General features: G+C 41.4%; 1 protein-coding gene across 1 annotated transcript in view; it reads left to right on the top strand.

The window, feature by feature from the left end:
* LOC124777696 (protein OSCP1) overlaps positions 1–15,541 on the top strand; it is a 64,682-nt gene that overhangs the window by 16,521 nt on the left and 32,620 nt on the right. The window lies entirely within an intron of this gene.

A 15,541-nucleotide genomic window follows, 5' to 3' on the forward strand; every position in this document is an offset into this window, starting at 1 on the left:
GCAGTACATGACGCTGGGTCATAACCTGCCCCCCCCCCCTGCCCCCCTCAGTATTCAGATAGTCTTATCCTCCAGTGGAATTGTAATGGATTTTCCACCACTTGGCTGAGCTAATGAGCTAAGGAAGGTTCTAAGCACATACCTTGCATTCTGTATTGCCATCCAGGAAACATGGTTTCCAGAAACTTGGAACTCTGCTCTTCATGGCTACTGAGGCCATTTTAAGAATCTTACTGACTTTGAGAGAGTATCTGGTGGAGTTTGTAAGTATGTGTTGAACTCTGTATACAGTGACTTTGTGCCTCCTGATACACCATTGGAGGCCGTGGCTGTCACGGTATGGGCATGCAAAGATTTTACCATCTGTAATGTTTATCTCCCTCCTGATGATGTTGTGTCCCAGAATGTACTGTCTGCATTACTCTTTCCACTCTCCCCACCTTTCCTAGTCTTCGGTGACTTCCCGTAACCCTTTGTGGGGTTGTACAATGATCACTGACCATTGATCAGAAAGACATCAAAACTTTACTGCTACAGCTTGATCTTTGCCTCATGAACTCTGGTGCCCTCAAGCACTTCAATGTGGCACATGGACCTTATTCGGCCATTGATATCTCCTTTTGCAGTCCTGGTCTTCTGCCATCTATTCACTGGAGGGTCTATGATGACCTGTGTGGTAGTGATGACGTCGCAGTCTTCCTGTCCCTCCCTCAGCGTTGCTCCTCTGGATACCTGCCCAGATGGGTTCTCCTTAATGCTGACTGGGATAGTTCAAAGACAGTACCCTGGTGGACCCCAGAGATCGCTGCCGGCTATTAGGGGTCATAGGCAGGCTCTCCAACACCATAAACAGCACCCTTCACTGAGGCACCTAATTACCTTTAAATGGCTCCATGCCTGCATCCGCTATGTCATCAAATGACGAAGCAAGAATCCTGGGAATGGTTTGTTTCCACCATTGGATCACGTACCTCTCCATCACAGGTATGGGCAAAGATCAGACAACTCAACAGCTTCCAATCCCCTGCATGTGTACCAAGTATTTCCTTAGATGGTGCCATTTATACTGATCCAGTCGCTGTTGCTGAGCATTTTTCTGAGAATTATGCTCACACATCTGCGTCCATGAACTACCACCCTACCTTTTGGTTCATAAAACAGCGGGAGGAGCGAATGCACTTGTCTTTTACTGCCCACCACCTGGAGCCATATAATGCTCCATTCAGTGAATGGGAACTTTCCAGAGCCCTCATCCAGTGCCATGATTTGGCCCCAGGGCCTGACCGTATCCACAACCAAATGCTGAAACATCTCTCAGTGGATACTCAGCATCACATCCTTGCCCTCTTTAATCAGATCTGGAAGAGGGGTGAGTTTCCATCTGAGTGGCGAGTAAGTGTGATAGTACCAGTACTGAAATCGGGTAAGAACCCCCTCGAGATGGACAGTTATCACCCAATCAGCCTTACCGTTGTTCTCTGTAAGTTGCTTGAATGCATGGTGGGCAAATGGCTATGTTGGCTCCTTGAGCCTCAGGGCCTTTTGGCTACATCTCAGGGCAGTTTTCTCAAAGGTCACTCCACTGGTGATAATTTGGTTCACCTGGAATCCACCGTGTGGATGGCCTTTGCACGTTTCAGCACCTCATGACTGACTGTTTTGACCTACAGAAGACTTATGGCATGACATGGAATCACCACATCCTTACTGTCTTATATGAGTAGGGCTGGTCCACTCCCAGTTTTTGTCAAGAACTTCTTGTCGCACCATATGTTCCAAGTTCAAGAGGGTTCTTCACTCAGTACCCCCCTTATCCAAGAGAATGGGGTCCCACATGTCTTTTACTGAGCATCCCCCTCTTTCTGGTGGCCATCAGTGGTCTGGCAGCTGTGGGGTCTTTGGCATCGCCCTCCTTGTATGCCGATGATTTTTGCTTTTATTATTGCTCCTCTAGTATGGTCGTTGTTGAGCAATGCCTACAAGGCGCCATATGAAAGGCACACTTAAGGGCTTTTACCCATGGATTTCGGTTTTCAGCCACCTAGACTTGGGTTGTGCACTTCTATCACCATCGTAGTGCCGACCCTCACACTCAGAGCTTTACCTAGGTGATCAGTTAATTCTTGTACTTGAGACACACAGCTTTCTGGGACTAGTCTGCGATTCCTGCCTGACGTGGCTTCCCCACCTTCACCAGCTTAAGCAAAAGTGCTGGAGACATCTCAAAACACTTTACTGCCTCATTAACACTAGCTGGGGTGCAGGTCACTCTATCCTTCTGTGGCTATATAAAGCTCTGATTCAGTCCCATCTTGACTATGGGAGTCTTGCATATGATTCAGCATCACCCTCAGCATTGTGGATACTGGACTCGATCATCGTGACAGGAGCCTTCCAAACTAGCCCTGTGAACAGCCTACTAGTCAAGGCTGGAGTACCTCTGTTTCCCATCAGCTGCTGAATTACGCTACACATGTTTGTAGCTTCCCTGAACATCCTAACTACGTACCCTTTTCCCTGGAAGAAAGCTCCACCTCCCACAGCAGTGTCCCAGAACTGGGTTTACAATTGGAGCATGCCTCCAGTGTCTCTGTTTGGAACTGCAACTTCCTCCACTGTCACCTCTGGTCAGGGAGACATCACATCTCCCCCCACGGCTTGTGCCCTAACCTGGGATTTACCTCAATGTCTCCTTTGGCCCAAAAGATTCTGTTGCCGCACAATTTTTCACCACCTGTTCTTGGCTGTCTGAGAAGTACCTGAGTTCAGAAGCGGTATTTATCAATGGCTCAACAATCGACAAATGAACAAGCTTTGCATACACACATGCACAGTGCGTTGAACTCCAATCTCTGCTAAATGGCTGCAGTGTCTTCACTGCTGAATTGATGGCCATTAAATTAGTCTGTAACAGTGTTCATTCTTGCACTGCAAGAGTATCTTAATCTGTAGTGACTCCCTTAGCAGCCTTTAGGCTATAGACCAATGCTACTCTCCTCACCCACTAGTTATGGCTATCCACGATCTTGTCTCAGACCTCCATCAAGCTGGGCGGCCAGTTGTTTTTGTTTGGACCCCAGATCATGTTGGGATTTTGGGAAATGAATGAGCTGACTGGTTGACCAACCTGGCCACCAGGATGCCAGTTCTAGAAATGGGGATCCCAGAAACGGACTTTGGTTGTTTATATGCCATCAGTTGCTGGAAGTCTGGAACTCAGAATGGTCTGCCCTGATTACCCCATGAGGACAATTAAGGAGACCACAGCCACTTGGCAGTCTTTCCTGCTTGCTTCTCGCAGGGAATCCACTGCCCTGTGCATTTACCACACTTGGCTGACCCATTGCCACGTTCTCAGACATGAGGATTCCCCTCACTGCTGATGTGGAGCCTGTCTGACAGTGGCCCACATACTCATAGACTGACCTAATTTGGATGCTTTGAGGCGGCATCTTAATCTTCCTGATGCTATCGCTGTTGCTAGCATACAATGCCAGCTTGGCTGACCTGGAGTTATATTTTGCTCATGAAGGTGGTTTCTATTTATCCCTGTAAGGTAGATTGTCTCTCTCCGGCTCAACCCCCCTTTACTGTCGCCAGAGGTCCTTTGGCTGCCCTCAGTGGGTGGCCCAGCTGGTCCTCTATCTTTTCCACCGTTTTGATTCTCTTTATTCTTTTTCATTTCTCAGTTTTAATGCTTTGTTTTGACTGATCTTTTAATGACTTATCTTTGCCGTCTTTTTTCTGAGCTTTTCAGGATTTTCCTTTCTCCTCCCTTTGACGACTACTCCTGGTTTGCCATTTAATGCACGAAGGGGCTGATGACTTTGCAGTTTAGTCCATTTTACTCCAAACCAACCAACCAACCCAGTGGACTGGGGTTCATGCCTAGACTGTCCGGTCATCACTGGCCAAGTGGGCAAACACTATTGATTTTCATTGCCCCATGCAGAACTCACGCTGTCACTGTTCGCCATTGCTCTGTGTTGGTACATGCCGGGGGCCTCTGTTTGATCCTGTCTGGCCTGGTATACTTTGTTGTGATTCAGCATTACAGCTGCCATACCAATGGCATTACTTTGCTGGCTGCCACTTGTTTGAGCAAAGGCCACTTTCTCAGTACTGAGTTCACTGCTGTAGCTTGTTATGAAATAAAGGGGTATTCTTCAAAGAATACTGTTTCCATGACCACTTGTCGCCACAGTACTGTAGCCATGCCCAAGTTGGTGAATTGCAGATATCCTGATTTATCACAGCCATCCTTACCACCAACCATAGCAGTCTCTCATACAGGCTGCTAAAAGTGGTGTCAGAAGTTTTGATCCTTGAACAAAGTAATGTGATGAGTGGACTTACTCTTTTTCCCTCATCTGCTCAAGCGCAAGACTGCATAAGAACTTGAAGGTGGAATTTATGAGGTTGAAGAATCTTTTCAGTTGTGAGGAAATTCTAGGAAAGATTATGCTGGATAGCGGCCAGTGAGGTACATGCGGTGCAGTCAATTGAGCCACAGCATTCTGGTGTGCAGTCAGCACCAGTTAAATGTCACATGTGCTGGCACTGTGGTTATTTTACTGAGCACTGTATAGAATCAAGGTGATTTATAATCAGATGAAAAAATTAACACAGTGTGATACTATTACACTTGCATGTTTTGCTCGGGCAAAGATTCTAGAATGTCAGAGTTAGGGTGTTTCCTCACAAGATGCGATTTAATGCTTGGTAGATCAGGTAGATACCTTGACGCAGATAACTCACAGATGCACAAGCAATTAAATGCTATCTCCAGTTTAATTGCTCCTTCATTAGAGCCAACTACTGCTAGTTTAGTTAACCCATTTCTGGAAAACACACCAGAGGATGTTTTGGCATTGACAGGTTGTAGTGGTTTGCCTACTTTTGTTTCTTCATTGATTGTCCTCTGTGTCAACATACTGCGTAGATACACTGGCTGAAAAGTGGGGTTTGTAATTTGGACACTGACTACTGTAAATAATGTAGCCGACAGATGCACAGTTGCATCTCAGTCTTTTACTTTCACTGTTCACCCCCCCCCCCCCCCTCCCAATAATACACAGTTATATGGCTAGTGCACTATTGATTAACCTTCGATAAGCCTCATTAGTAGGTTTCAGGCGAACTTCCACATACTGCTACAATAGTTTACTGTTGAACATCTACGAGCTGTAAAAACCTAACCACACAGTTCAGTCTTTCAGATAAATTGAACAGTCACTGTCATTGTTTTAACACATGGCCTATTGGTGTAACACTTGTTTCACTGTTAAGTTGATGCATTGTTGTCACTCTAACAAATACAGGTTCCTCGTCTGAAACTCAGCCATGGACTGACTGTCCCGTGACCAAAAATCGGGCCCTTATATGAGGGCCGTTCAGAAAGTAACCTCCGGTTGATTTAAAAAAATACACCAAGTTAAATAAAAATATTTTAATATATACATCTTACAACTACATCTTTGCACTATTTTTCTACATAGTCTCCATAGTGATTGAGGCACTTATCGTATCTCTTCACAAGCTTTGAAATTCCTTCTGCATAAAAATCACCCGCTTGTGCCTGGAGCCAGCCTGTGACCGCATCTTTGAGCTCTTCGTCATCATCAAACCGCTGTGACCCGAGCCATTTCTTCAAATGCATGAAGAGGTGATAATCACTTGGCGCCAGGTCTGGGCTGTAAGGTGGATGGTTGATAACGTCCCACTTGAAGGACTCAAGAAGGGCCGTTGTTCTGCGAGCAGAGTGAGGACGGGCGTTATCGTGCAAAAAAATGATACCGGAAGTCAGCATACCACGGCGTTTGTTCTGTATAGCCTGTCGTAGCTTTTTTATTGTTTCACAGTACACGTCTTGATTAATGGTCGTACCACGTTCCATGAATTCAACCAACAACACCCCTTTGGCATCCCAAAACACCGTTGCCATCAGTTTTCTGGCAGAAAAATCTTGCGAGGCTTTTCTTGGTTTGGTAGGCGAATTTGAATGTGCCCACATCTTTGATTGTTCTTTTGTCTCAGGGTTCACGTACTTAATCCTGGTTTCGTCACCGGTCACGATTCTGTTTAACAATGGTTCTCCTTCGTCCTCATAACGTGACAGAAAGTCTAATGCAGAGGTAGGTAAGAATTTTGGGCACCCATTGTGCACAGAACTTACGGTAACCCAATCTTGCTGTCACTATCTCGTACAAGAGAGTCTTAGAAATCTGTGGAAAACCAGTAGACAACTCCGACATTGAGAAACGTCGATTTTCACGAACTTTTGCATCAACTGTCTGAACGAGTCACCAATGATGGTCTACCACTCCTCTCTTCATCATGAACGTTTTCTCGTTCACTTTTAAATAAACTTTTAAATAAACGTACCCATTCACGGACAACTCCTTCACTCATAACTCTTGGTCCGTACACGGCACAAAGCTCACGATGAATAGCTGCTGCAGAATATCCTTTGGCTGTAAAAAACCTTATGACAGCACGCACTTCACATTTGGCGGGGTTTTCTATTGCAGCACACATTTCAAACTGCCACAAAAACTAAACTAGCGCAGGTTCGACGTTCACTCGACCACGGCTTGATGCCGACTGACCTGTTGAGTGCGTGAACGCACAGATGGCGTCGCTACTCCCCTCACAACCCGCACTGTGACCAATCGGAGGTTACTTTCTGAACCGTCCTTGTATATCATCACAATAATAGGCCCTGAAACTACACATAGTTTGATGTTTAATTTACAGAAATCACAATTAAAACTTAACTCAATAAATTAACTGAGTACATAAAAAATTGGTTCCTTTGAACAGTTTCTTCCACTACAAGAGTTAGGCCGAATTATTTGTTTAAATCATGAAATTAACGTATGTCATTATGCAAACAGTACTTTTGACAAAGCTGTTAATTAAATTGGAATTAATTAAGGGCTGGCTTTGCTAACATATTTTCAAATAGAGCCAAATAAATACTCAAAGAATGCTAGTGTTTTGTCTTCCAAACATTTATAATTATTATAGAATTTATATTTGTCTAAAAGCGAACAATAGAATTTAAGTTATGAAACAATTACTGATTTCACTAGTGATAGCCAAAATAAATTAGAAAATCAATTACTTACATAAAATTAAGCACAAAATTAGATTTGGTGTTATATTATTTAAAGCTGAAGGCTAACCTTTCTCTTTTATGAAAATGCAAATTATATTGACGTATGTTAATGGTACTTAATTCAAAAATGAAAAAATGAATTTTAAGGAGGCAGATGGCAAAACAAGAGGGGAAGTAAATATCTCAGCTTGCTTCGTCAAAAGGTAACCTAGAAGCAACTGCAGGGCTGGGTTTCTGGACAGACAAACAGCTGTTACAGATGACCAAGTTGTGCTTAACAGGTGAAGTAACGGCATGTGTGATGTATCATGAGGAGCTGAAGACGGCACATACACTCCAGCAGGGTAAGGAAGGGCTTGTGTAGCACAACAAGGAACAGAACTGTAAGAGTTTCTTTTGCAAGCAGCTGAATGGAATGTCACAGAGACAAAATAGATCAGTGGAAAATTTTCTTTATCGGATAAGAATGATAAAAGCGTGAGTTGATGGGGAATGACGAGACACACAAGTTAATGTGCCGGGAAACGGAATATAGAGCACTGGATACTTTCCTAAGGGGACTTCTACATAATATTTGAAGGGAGTGTGCATACAGAAAACCCCAAAGACTTTCCTGCAGCCATGAGGATAGCCACAGGGGTACAAGATAAAAGGTGTATCTTCTCTGCAGACATGGGCACGTGGGCCGCATTCAGAAGCAGTGTCACCAACCAAAATGTAATAAGTGTGGAGTGGCTAGGTTCCATGAACAGAGTTGTAACAGTAAAAAGTGAAATGGATAAGGGCGAAGTAATCAGCCATTAAACTCTGTATTCACTGGAAGCATTTCCAGTAAGTTTCACTGCTATGAAGGCATATGCATAGGTGGAATTTTGCTTAATTGGTATAAAAAATGGTTGAGAGCGTAAGGTAATATTGGACACAGACTCACATGTCTCTGGTAAGTATGGACCTCTTTGGTAAGAGGGAGTGGAAGCCTCTGCATTATAGTAAATAATAATGTGGCATTGTTAGGTTCAGCAATACTGGAGTTTTTTTAGTATCTGACAGTGGTTTGGATTCCTTACCTGGCACGAATATTGGTAGGGAGAACATGTCAGAGGTACAAACAAACCTGTTGAAGGAACATACACAACTGAGCATTATAGTAGAGATTGAAAATACTGCTTCAGTTGTAAGGTTTTTCGCTATTTTGTCAAACACTGACATTTTGAGCCCGTGGCTGTGTATGGGTGTGTACAAAATATAGGTTGACTCTTACATAGAAGATTGCAGCAACTTCTTAGTGTGTGAATGATGCTTTACATTATCCGCATACATATACATAAAAGAGTGCATTATACAATTTTCGTTGCTGCAAGATCATAAGCAGTCTGCACTGGAACATAATGGCGTGTGTTCTTCATCGGCACCACCACCCTAAGTCAACTGGGGAAACAAAAGGCGAAAGCAAATGTAAAATGTGAACTAGTCATCTGAAGACGAACGTGTTAGTTTGGAACCGGTAACAGCACTGTTTAAATAGATAAATAGCATTGTAAAAAGTGGCTGATTGTTGTAATCTTCTATGTAAGAGTCAGCGTATAAGGTTTTTTATTTTTCAATGCTTAGACCAGTTTCAAGCTGTTACATACTCATCATCAGATATGATACTGAAAATAAACAAGAGACTGAAGCTAATAGTAACTTTTACACACATTAGGACACATAAGAAAACAAAAAAGAAGTACCATGTAACATTTTAGACAACGGTGGCTGGGCTAGGTGTGGTAAAACTAAGTCAATGCCAAAGTGGCACCAGACAATGGAATGGATGACTTTCCGGGTAAAGAAGAATGGAATGAGCACCAGGACACGTACACTTTGTGCTGTGATCCTGAGAGCATGAAGTAGCATACACGGAGGAGATAGTAAAGTAGTGAACTAGCCTGGTTGTTCACAATTTGAATTAATAATTTACATGCAAAGGGGAAAAGATAAAGAATTTCAAAAGAGTTGTATGAAAAGCGTACGTTACGAGTGAAAAAGGAACATATTGAATCTGGGACAGTACAGAATTGTAGTAAAACTGCGGGTTAGGAGCTACTTAAAGCTTACAGCTTATGCATAAACCGCAACACTAAATGAATTTTTTCCCCTTTTCCATGAGAGGCTCTTTTTTTTTTTTTTTTTTTTTTGTGTGTGTGTGGGGGGGGGGGGGGGGGGGGGGGTGGGTTATGTAAGGCGATGTGGGATAATGCATCATAGCTATGAGCTAACAGAAGATAGTTATGTGCCACTCCTTTTCACTGTCAAAAGTCCCTATACTGTGTAATAGCTAGCAGGAATAGCAGTAAAGGGACACATTGAAAATAGGAGCAATACAGCAAGGTAATAAAACTGCTAGCCAAAAGCCAGTAATTCAACAAGGCCTACATAAGATAAGACAATTAAATTGTACATCATGAATGAGAGGCAAATTTTAATTTAGTGGGGCACAATAAATTAAAAGAGGACTTTTGCAGCTATGTTGGGCAGAAACTGGGAAGACCTTGAAGTTCTCATTATGGGAATAGGCATGTGCCATTTAGTGGGTTCCCTAATTAAGGGACACTAAAGTAGTGGCAGAAGGACTGACCCAGTTAAGAAAAATACATGTGTAATTTCGATTTCCTCTAAAATATTTAAAATAGACCTCTTATGCTGGATATGTGAAATGCTGCCATCAGTGTTTATAACTGAGATGGAATTATTATGGTCTTTCAGGTGATTAGCGAGGGCAGATTTAGAACTGGTAAGGTCCTGATGCTCTCTTAACCATATGCTAAAGGAACAGTCCATTTGGCCTATGTAGGTGGAAGAAGACTCACTACATTGGATTCGATAGACAGTTGTCATCTCTAGTTTCATGGTGCTTCAGTAGGTGTCCGAACTTATGGCGCATATGGAAGGTGGGTATAATCCCCTCTTTTGTAAGGCATTTACTGATCCTAGGAGGTACAACACCTACATATAGGATCCTGCCAAAACATGTTTTGGAATTATCAATACTAGTAGATCACAGGGTAATTTCAAACCGATTGTTGGATGTAACTTTTGATTGCATTGGGCAGAGGAGAATGTCAATAAGATTTGGCCGGTAATCATTAGCATGTACTATAAATTTAATGATATTCAATTCACGCTGGTAGTTTTGTGTTGAGAGAGGGACTCTAATTGTGCCTCAAAGCACTGGATGAAGGGCAGCCATTTGGTTAGCAGTGTTATTACTTTGCTGTATTGCTCCTATTTTTAATATGTTGCTTTATTGCTATTGCTGCTAGCTATTAAATATTATAGGGGTTTCTGACCGTGAGGACTTAAAGCTTAAGCTACCTTCCATTTTGCTTAGTAGGAAGATTTTTTTTTTAGTAGGAATGGCACATGACTATATTCTTTTAGCTCATGACTGTGGCAAATTATTCCACATCACCTTATGTGTCCCCATTAAATTAAAATTGCATTCTGCTCATGGAAGAGGCACTCCATTTCTTTCCTGATTCAGTGCTACATCCACCATGCAGATGGCACCACCTTGCCCGCTGCTGCCATTGCTTGAGGGAAGATGCCACACACTCTCTGCCTGTTTGGGTGCTTCTGATAGTTGTCTTCTCAGTATTTTCTTCACTGCTGTAGCTTGTTATGAAATAAAGGTATTTTCTCCTAGCCAGTACTCTTGCCATGTCCGATCATTGTCCACCACCTGCCACCACCAATTCAGCCATGCCCATAGTGGTGAATTGGAGACATCCAGATCTATCGCACCTGACATCACCACCACCTGTAGGGTCACTAACCCAGGCCGCTACACTATGGATTATTTAAAGACTCAACAGCTGTAGCTCAGAAGTTACACAAGATAAGTGTTTCTGCTTTGAGGCCAGAGCCCCCCCACTGCAGCCATTGTCTCCTCCCCTACAATGCTATCTGCACAGATACAGGCCAACTTGTTTTGTGTGCACTCTACCCATGACTTCAGCTTCTTAAATGCCACAGGCTTAGAGGCAGTGAAATCTTCTGAAGTACTGATAACTAGGCTTCTTGATAAATCATCTGAGTGATATTTATGCTAACAATGCATTGGAAGTAAAATATTGTTGTTTTGGACATATCGGATTTGTGATATATCTAAATGAGTTACTATAATCATTACTATTGTTATAGTTGTTAGGTTGAAAATATAAAATTGTTATATTTTCATTTGTTGTAATGATATGTAAGCCATTGTTGACTTACACACATTTTGCCAAGATTTTTTTTTTTTTGTAAAAAAAGTTTTTAATTTAAAAAAACTATAAGGCAGGTTACTTACCCTTAACTAATATTAGCCTAGATGTGTCGGAGAGGAAGTAGTATTTGGAAATCAGCAAAATTAACATAACTTTACAGTGTCTTAATTTTTTTATTAGGAGCCAGAGGCACAAATGTGTGTGTGATGTCACTAAATACCTATACCATCAAAAAGTCAATATGAATTGTGTGAAAAAAATAATTAAGTACTACTTACCATTTGAATGTCAACCTCTGTAACTGATTGGTCAGCACAGCTGACTGTTGTGCAGAGGACCGGGGTTCAATTCCTGGCCTAGCCAGGATTTTTCATTGGTGGAAGGACTGGTATGGGGTGCACTCAGCCTTGTGTGGCCAACTGAGGAGCTACTCAACTAATTGGTAGTGGTCCCAGGTTCAAGAAATCCGACAATGACTGGGAGATTGGTATGCTGACCACATGTCCCTCCATACTGCATCTGATGATGCCATTGGCAGAGGATGATACACCACTCAGTTGGGTGTGACTAGCCCATCAGGGCTATCAGAAACACTATCAGAGAGGTTGCTGAGGATGTCGAAATATCCTTTAGGTCATGCCAGCAAGTTTTTCAGATGTTTTGGGTGTGAAACATGTAGCTGTAATGTTTGTTCTTAAATTGTTGAATTTCGACCAAAAATGACATCATGTAGACATCACTCAGTAATTACTGAATGAAGTCGATAATGATACAGAACATCTAAAGAAGGTTATAACAACGAAACATAGTTACATGGGTTTGACATCGAAACCAAGGCCCATTCGCCCCAGTGGAAACTGCCTGAAGACCCAAGACAAAAAGATCGACAAGTTTGATCATATGTGAGGAGCCTCCTCACTGTTTCCTTCAATTACAGTGGGATAGTGCATCTTGAGTTCCTGTCTTATAGTCATACAGCCAGTAAGGAATACTGTTTGGAAGTTATGTGTTCTTTGTGTGAAGCAGTCTGAAGAAAACAACGAGAATTGCGGGAAAACCACTCAAGGAAATTTTTTCATGGTAATGCGCCTGCTCACACCTCAGTGTTTCTTCATGCTTGTCTGACTAAAAACAAAATTGTTATGTTGCCTCAGCCACCATAGTCACTAGATATGGCCCTCTGCGACTTCTTTCTGTTTCGAGGATGGAGAGAACCATGAACGAACTTCATTTTGCCAGCACTGATGTGATAGAAACAGAATCGGCAAAGGAGCTGAACACCATAATGAAACGTGAGTTCCAGAAGTGCTTCCAAGAATGGAAAAAGCACTGCACAGGTTTGTTATATCTGAGGGGTATTACTTTGTAGGGGACAAAGTTGATGTTGATGAACAAATATTCTTTCTTGAAAAACAAAATTCCTTTTACTTTTTGATCACACCTTGTACATTGTAATCTGAATGCTTTCTTCTAAATCTCTTACAATTAATTGGCTTCATCCAATCAGCTTGTGCAGGCAACGGCATTGATTGTAACACCAAATGAAACTATACTGCATTTCTGGGCTTTAAACAGTTGTGTAGCTAGAATTGCAATTTTGGCTTCATTGTTTTCCCTGAATTATCTCAGTTTTTGCCATTTAACTGCCATGTTTTGCATTGTGTAACATCTTGTTCACTTTAGGTAAGGTGAAAATTACTCTGGCTACCTCAGTGATAGTGTCAGTATTAATGAATTTTGTTGTTGTTGTTGTTGTTGTTGTTGTTGTTATGTCATAACATAAGTAAAATGTGAAACTCAATGAAAGAACAAGCCTCAGACTGAAAATACCTAATGAGAGCTCTTCTTGTACACATGGAATGAATTATGGATCTTCGCAGCCTCAAGAAAATCCAAGTAATGCAAGACGAACCACTAACAAAGAACAAAAAAGTAGAACTGAACAAAAAGATAAAAACACTTGGGAGGAGAACATTAAATGTAGTAACGTAGACAGGAAAGAGCGAATAGATTGTAGACAAGGTGGTGAGGAAAAAGATTCATATCCTTGGAATGAGTGAGACAAAATGGAAGGGAAAGAACTCAAAACTGCTGCGAGGTGGGTACAAATTAAACTGGCTTGGTCACAATAAAGTGGCAAAGAATGGAATGGGCCTTGTTTTTCACAAAGGCATTGACCCCACGACAGTTGTAAACTTTATAAGTGAAAGGATAATTACAGAGTGAACATGGGGAAGAATAGTTTCACTAAGTTTATGTGCCTTAGTGAGGGTCCAGTGACAATAAAAAAGTGAAGTTCCTTGAAGAACTGGAAGACCAAGTAAGAGAAGATAAAATAATGGTAAGTGGTTGATTTGAATGCTCAGATCAGCATTGATAAAAATGGATATGAGGAAGTGATGGGACCTTTTGGATATGGAAAAAGAAATGTTGAAGGTTTAGAAATTCTGAATCTGTGCACAAGGAATAAGCTTTTAATAAAGAACACATTCTTCAACGAACGAGATAGCCATAAGATTAGTAGTATGGCTGGGATGGAAAATCTAAGACAGTTATCGGCTATGTCTTGCAGACAAATTAATTGGACAAAAGCGAGGGACTCTAAAGTTATACCAAAGAAGTGGTTGGATAGCGATCACAGGTTACTAGTAGCTGATCTAAGTTATAAGGTTAAAAGAGTGACTGCTCTACGAAGAATGCTGTAAATTAAGGAATGGAAGCTGAAAGAAGAAGAAAATAATAAGAAAAGTTTTCAAAAGTTTGTAGCACAAAAATTGCCAGGAACAGAGACTGGTAGTGTGGACAAAGAATGGAACCTGTTTAGAACATCAATATTCAGTGATGCCGTGCAAATATGTGGCAAAACAAAATGTAAAGTAAAGGAGAAAGAAACCAGTTGGTGGAACAATAGAGTAAAAGATACAATTAAAGAATGCACTATAGCAAAGACGAGCATAAGGTGGTGATACTGGAACAGGGATATCGAGAGAAGAAACTCCAAGTGAAGATAATAGTGAAAGAAGAAAAGAAGAGTTGGAAAATATTCACCAAGAAACTAGAACAACATAGCAGGAGGAACCAGAAACTATTATATAGGTTGTTGAAAAGTAAAAGATCTGACAGAAAAGATATAAAAGTGACTGAAACAGATTATGGGAATATTATCAGGGACAAAGAAGGCATCAGGGAAGTGATGAAAAATTATTTTGAAATCTTACTGAATGGATAAAATGAACAAGAAAGTGACACTGAAGTCATTGAAGCTTAGGAAGAACAGCATCCAGTTTCATGGGCAGAAACTGAAAATGCCGTGAAACAAATGAAATGTGGGAAGGCAGCAGGAGTCGATGGGCTGACAGTGGATATGATGATTAAGGCAGCTGGAATCCAAAGAATACAATGGTTATGTCAGATGCTGGGGTTGATATGGAAAAAGAACAAAGTGCTGAATGATTGAGAAAATGGAATCATAATACCATATTTTAAGAAAGGAAATAGAAAGACATGCACAACTACTGAGGAATCACAATGCTATCACATTGCCTTAAGGTAATGGAAAAGATCATAGAAATAGACTGAGAAAAATCCTAGAACATCAGTTTGAGGAACAACAGAACAGATTCAGAAATAATGGGGGAACTAGACTTCATGTTTTTCCTCCGTCAGTTAATGGAAAAATATTGGGAAAAAGGAAATGAGCTGATATAGTGTTTCTGGATTTGGAATAAGCATACAGCATTGTACCAAGGGGTAAAATATGGAAATGTTTGAGAAAACATAATGTCCCTCCTTCATTCATTTAAAAAGCTCAGATACTGTATGAAAGTTGCAAAAGCAGTGTGCAAGTAGGAGGTAGAAGATCAAAATGGTTTAAGACAAAGAGAGATGTTCAGCAAGTCAGTTCACTTTTCTTGTTACTCTTCATTATACTCATGGACACAATCATGAAATAAAACAAGGAAGATCTCAAAATGAGCTCCACCATATGCTGTTGACACACTTGTTTTAATATTGTAAAGGAAAGATATCTAGATCTACATCTACATTTACACTCTGCAAACTACCGTGAGGTGCATGGCAGAAGGTGTGTCCCATTGTAGCAGTTATTAGGGTTTCTTCCTATTCTGTTTACATATGGAGTACAGGAAGAATGAGTGTTTGAATGCCTCTGTGC

The sequence above is a fragment of the Schistocerca piceifrons genome, chromosome 2 (genome assembly GCF_021461385.2).
Source record: "Schistocerca piceifrons isolate TAMUIC-IGC-003096 chromosome 2, iqSchPice1.1, whole genome shotgun sequence".
Classification (NCBI taxonomy): Eukaryota; Metazoa; Arthropoda; class Insecta; order Orthoptera; family Acrididae; genus Schistocerca; species Schistocerca piceifrons.